Genomic DNA, 6,000 nt, shown 5'->3' with positions numbered 1-6,000 from the left:
CAGTTATATTGTCACAGGATGTAAAACTGGAAAACTTGCTGTGGATTGCAAGGACCTTCTGTGGGTGGCTTTTGATGTATCACACATTTTTGATGTGCTACTTGAATATTTCAGGGAATGACTTTGAATAACAATAAATAAAGAAATAAAACAAAGCCTGTTTTATTTTCTTTTACTTCTGATGTAGGTGTTATAGGGACTTGAGACAAGTGCAACCACAAGTTGATTTCCCAGGAAGAAAATAATATGAAACATGGCATAGCAGGAAAAGTTGAGTTAATAACATAACTTTCTCCTGAGAATGAGAATTAAATTAAAAGTGTTCTCATATAAAGCATTCTGGTAGCCGATAGAATGGGCACATAATCCTAGATAGATCACAATGATACCACTTGACTTATGTTCCAGGAACTAGCATTTAATTTATTTATCATATTTCGATCCTATATTATTGCATCCAGGGATACAAGATTATGTGCACAGAATTATCCTTATCCGCAATCCTATGAGATAAAATATGGAAAATATAGACCCAAACAAGACCTGTAGCATCATTTTTTTTGCACAATTTCTTTAACAGCAATATTTTCAGATGGTGCATAAATATCATTTTTTTCTGCACCCTTCTGCATTTCAACCTTGGACTTAACTTTTCTGGTACACATGTTTTCAAACATTCTTTTTGGGCAAGGTAAACTGGGGTAAGCTAGGAGATATCTCAACATCAGTGGGGGGATTCAATTTTTTTTTACTACCGGTTCTGTGGGCATGGCTTGGTGGGCCTGGCAGGGGAAAGGTACTGTTAAATCTTCAGTCAGAGGTGGTATTTGCTGGTTCTCCGAACTACTCAAAATTTCTGCTACTGGTTCTCCAAAACTGGTCAGAACCTGCTGAATACCACCTCTGCTCAACATTTTCGATGAGGTGATATTATTAAGTGATGATCAACCATCAATTCCTTTCTTCCCATATTTGGAATGTGAGATTAGAGGAAAAGGACACTTCACAGACTATGCTTGTCCTCTTCAACCATAAAAGACCCCCAGACAAAGGCTGCATTCTTATAATTTGAATTGCTTTACTAAATAAAATAATGACTAGCTAGGCTCACACAATACACCAAAGCCTAAAGCACAGTAAACAAGCCACAGTATTTGGACTAACACTTCAGACTAAGTTACACATTATAGTTGCATGTCTAATGTATATTAAATTAAAAGCTGTTCTGATAGATTTGGAAAGAATCCTTATTACCCAACCTTGAATGTAACCGTCAGCTCTCCAATGAAAATCTATTTCAAGTTGCAGATTAAATAATAATATAACCAGGCACAACCTCAACTGCAACTATACTTTTGAAGCCTTTTTCTATTTTCCTCGAGTGAGTTCAATTTTAGTGAAATAATCCCATGCATGAAATTAACTAAATCCTGGGACTGTTTTGGATAATAGCTTTATTTTTCTGATAGTGAAATGGATAGAAAAACGGGCCTTGCCTGAAATAAGAAAAACTAAATCTATCCTTCCTTCCTTCCTTCCTTCCTTCCTTCCTTCCTTCCTTCCTTCCTTCCTTCCTTCCTTCCTTCCTTCCTTCCTTCCTTCCTTCCTTTCTGCCTCCCTCCCTCCCTCCTCCCTCAATCTTTTACTTTCTTCCATTTTACTACCTATGAAGATCTTTCATACCCCTGCAAACATACCTTAAAACTTTACAATTTATTTCATTATATTTCAGACTTTCTTGAGTACTAAATAACACACGGAACAGAATCTGGTTCTCTGTTATCAAATTTAGATTGACTGTGTCTAACTTTTGAATAGAACAATGCAAAAACTGCAGAAATAGGAAACCAGGCTCCATTATGTAGCATTAAGCAAGCATGCTCCATTTGAGCATGCACTATAGCATATATTAAGGAAATCTGATATGGCAATGGAAAACGATGTCACAACAGCCCAACATAATAAGCAACCTGAAGTAGAGCAACAAATGTCCCCCTCTCCTAAATGCTCTACCATTAGAATTAAAGGCTGGTCAAGTTATTTTGGTGCATGAAATAAATACAATCTCACCGGTATGTCTTTTCTCTTTTGGCAATCAGAAGAGCCTACAGTAAGAAACTGAACAATAAAAAGTTTGCTGAACAATAAAAAGCTTGCAGTTCCAAACAAAATCAATTGCTTGTGGTAGCTGCCTATTTCTGCCTAACAGTAGAATCTTTTCTAACCATTGCTCTCGCAGAAATGGCAAGTGGCTGCATTTGCTGTTGTGGCACCAATTCAGACTCTGGCCTGGGTACAGATACGGAAGCCGCATCTGTGCAAAAAAGAAACGAGAAAAATAAATGATTCTACAGATGAAAAACTGGCAGGGATTTATGCTTAGCGGCACATCAAAATGAACATGCATGTGCCATTTATAATAGCATTGTCCAGTTGTTGATTTGCCATCTACATATAATTTGCCTATCTGATACAGTCAGATATACTGAATGTTTCTCAAGTGGTTGCTGTGTGACTAACTAAAATTGTATGAAATGTGTAATTCACTAGTAGGCAGCCTGGTCTCTATGGGTACCAATGCTCACAAAACATCTTCTGTAGTACCCATTAGACTATATATCATACCCTATTAACTTTTCTTTTAAACATTATAAATCATAACTGTAAGAACAGCTCTACTGCATCAGGGCAAGGCCCATTGTAGTTCATCATTTTTTTGTTCAAGTTGGTCAAGTAGATGCCTTTCAGTGCTCACAGATGAGATGGGGTTCTGTATACCCTTCTCCTATTGCCTCTGCCCTGCACCTTATATTTGGGACCAATCCAGAAATAACATTGTATTTTTGAAGTTTAATAACCCTTGATACCTATTTCAAAGCCATCCAAATTAAAAAGCCAGTTTATTTGTTTGTTTATACCTTTTTGTAAACTCTGGAGAGGGTGCAACTGAGTAATGAAATACAGAGTAACAAACATGAAAAGCATACAATCAATCTTCTCAAGATGACCACCAGATGCATTCAATGATGGTTAAAATCATGATGGAAAAGTGTTGTTTTGATGGCCTTACAAAATAACAAAATTATGTGTGTGTTGGGGGTTAGGATTTCATGAATCTCTGGGGGCAAGGTGTTCTACAGGGCTAACCAAAAAAAAAGCAGATTTATAATTAAGCCTATGCTCTCCTAAACACACATGGAATGGGGACACACAGCATGGTTTCTCACAGTATCCTTATCACATGGGTAGATTCAACCCTGACAAGGAACAGCATTAAGCAAAAAAAGGCAACTTTGAAGAACATTTTAAACCTGCTGTGAATATACAGCAAAAAATTCATAAGAAGGTAGTGATCCGAAACTTCCATCTCTTTAGTATTACTAATCTGCATTTTACTGATGGAAGCATTTGTCTTCCAATCAGTGGGGGTATGCTACCAGTTCGGACCGCCAAACCGGTAGTCAAAAAAACCCTCCGACAATCAGCTGAGAGGAGGAAAAAAAAAGCCTCCAATGATCAGCTGAGAGGAGAAAGAAGAGAAAAGTGCAGGATCAGCCCTCCCACCCACCCCTGCACTTTTCTCTTCTTTGTCCTCTCAGCTGGTTGGCGCTGCAGGCCTTAGCAGCTGGTGTGTGGAAAGCTGTGCGCATGTGTTAGGTGCATGCGCATTAGGTGTGCACGTGCAATCACTGAAATGATAGTGGAACAAGTAGGATTCCACTGCTGCTTCCAATCAGTTCTATTAAGAGGAATAAGTTGGGCTAGTGAAGAAAGCTTTTACTACAAACTGTCAGGAGAGTTTGACACTAGACAAAGTTAGATGAATAAAGGAAAAAATAAGATCAAGCTGCTCCTGTTTTAGGAGTCAATAAAGGGAAGACCTTCTTCATCCACATTGTGCATAATGAGCCTTTTTGTTGTTGTAAAAATGAAGCTGGTATATAAAGAAGCTCTAAGGAGAGAAATCAACATGTCATTTACAAGGCTAAGAAGGAATGCAATAGAGATTGCCATTGAAGAGGGAGAAAGGGAAAGGGAAACATTTTTCTAGAGATTTCAAATAAGCTGCATAGAGAGCGGGAGGTCACGCCAGAGAGAAATACTAGAAAGGAACTGTAAATATCTTATAGAGACCATAAACTAGTTATGGGCTTGTTTAGAACTAATGGACGGCAATGGGAAAATGTACTGGGAAAGTCTACTTTAGGATGAATGACATAGTAAATCTGTTTGTTCAGTTTGTTTTGCCATAGCATTTTAAGTGCAGTTTCCCACATAATGTTGAAGTTAAGAATAATGGACTATAAAAAAAAAGGTTTTTGTCTTTTTCCCAACACCTGCTATAGCGAATGTTTGAGCTTGTAGTAAAAATAAAATAAAATAGAAGCCTCAAATCTCAGGTCCCAGATGAAATTGTTAACTCTGAATTTACCTCTCACGTTAGAGTGGTAACTTATTCTTTTATTTTTCTTATATGTACCCATTTCATATATTAACAACTATGTATACACTTGTACTTATTATCTTGTAAACAATTGACAAATCAAATAAATAAATAAATAAATAAATAAATAGTGTCACTTGACATGCCATCTACTAGGCTGTACAAACAATAGAACTACTACAACTGTGCTGCCTTTCATTTGCAGTGAGAGCTGAGCTGAAATTACTCTTCTAAATTCACCACCAAATATATAGGCAGAGACACGTATGAATTTCTTGATATGGAAGAATTTCTCAAAGGTCGGACTTCTCCATTGCAATTACAATAATACAACTATCAAAAAAGCAAAATGTTCTCTTAGGATGTAGCTGAAGCTCAAAACTCTGTGGAGACTACAGAGTGCTGAAGACAGGATTGTTTCAATGAAAAAACAGGGCATCCACATGTACCCCTGACTCATATTCCATCCATGAAAAAAATCATTTTTTAAGAAGGGTTTTTCTTTTTTGAGTTTCTGAAATAAATTTCTTCCATCAAATTAAACTAGTTAAAAATAAAGTGAAATCTAGCATGAGTAGAATCAGAAGATTATTCAGTTTTGAATGTGATAAATACTGCCTGATGCAATGATCAGGTTGAATGCCTGCCTGCCTAAATTTCACTTAATCCACGGGTTGCCATCACATGACGTATCACAATGTTTTTCCCTTTGTAGAGGTGGGGTGGGTGTGGCTTGTGCCTGACGCATCTGGCCGTTGGGCTGCCAGTTTGACACCCCTGTTAATCTATAGTATTACATATTATGTAGCATGATGCCACATCATACAGGAATATGCAAATAACTAATTAAGCCAATGTAGAATAGAATAACAGAGCTGGAAGGGAATTTGATGCTGATGGGCTAGAGAAATGTCCAGTGGAAAATAGTGTGGTTTCTCTGATTTTCCATATAAAAAATGTTTCACTTCACAGATATACTCAGTATGGTAGTTTGATTAAATTATCTTTGAGTTGAATTATCTCACTGAAGATTTGCATAGCTATTATAATTTTTCCATTTAATTTTTTTTAGCTCATTTCATTTTTTGCATCATCTGCTCTAGCTTGAAGTGTGGAACTATTTAATTTTATTTGTTTGTAACAACAGTTGTCTCTCAGGATTGTGATTGACTGGAAAGCCAAATTGTTACGGGGCAACTTGTGCACTCATCTCCCTTTCACTTTGTATGCAGTTTCAAAAGTTAATATTCTCTGTTGGACCTTGGCTTGATCAACTTTCCTCAATTCAATTGAAGCTTTCTGCAATTTCATAACTTATTTTTATTGCATTGTAATAAGTAGGAATTCCCAAAATTGCATGAAGCTTCAATTCTATATATGCTTACCCTGGGATATGTAATGATTCTGACCAGATATACAGAGAAAGCTATTATAATGCTTCCACTCTTCTCTTCTCTTCTCTTCTCTTCTCTTCTCTTCTCTTCTCTTCTCTTCTCTTCTCTTCTCTTCTCTTCTCTTCTCTTCTCCCCCCTCCCCTCCCCTCCCTTCTTCTCCCC

At 37.0% G+C, this 6,000-nt stretch overlaps 1 long non-coding RNA gene across 2 annotated transcripts in view; it reads right to left on the bottom strand.

Annotated features, from left to right (window-relative positions):
* Positions 1-2,011: 2,011 nt before the first annotated feature.
* Positions 2,012-6,000, bottom strand: part of LOC148133488 (uncharacterized) — a 28,568-nt gene continuing 24,579 nt past the window's right edge. For both annotated transcript variants that reach the window (XR_015747417.1, XR_015747418.1), the window contains one exon: positions 2,012-2,314. This is a non-coding gene — a long non-coding RNA (uncharacterized LOC148133488). The remainder of the gene's footprint in view (positions 2,315-6,000) is intronic.

The sequence above is a fragment of the Notechis scutatus genome, chromosome 1 (genome assembly GCF_049901735.1).
Source record: "Notechis scutatus isolate UNSWTSFEM ecotype Mainland chromosome 1, rNotScu1.2, whole genome shotgun sequence".
NCBI lineage: Eukaryota > Metazoa > Chordata > Lepidosauria > Squamata > Elapidae > Notechis > Notechis scutatus.
This window is presented reverse-complemented; position numbering and strand designations above follow the sequence as displayed.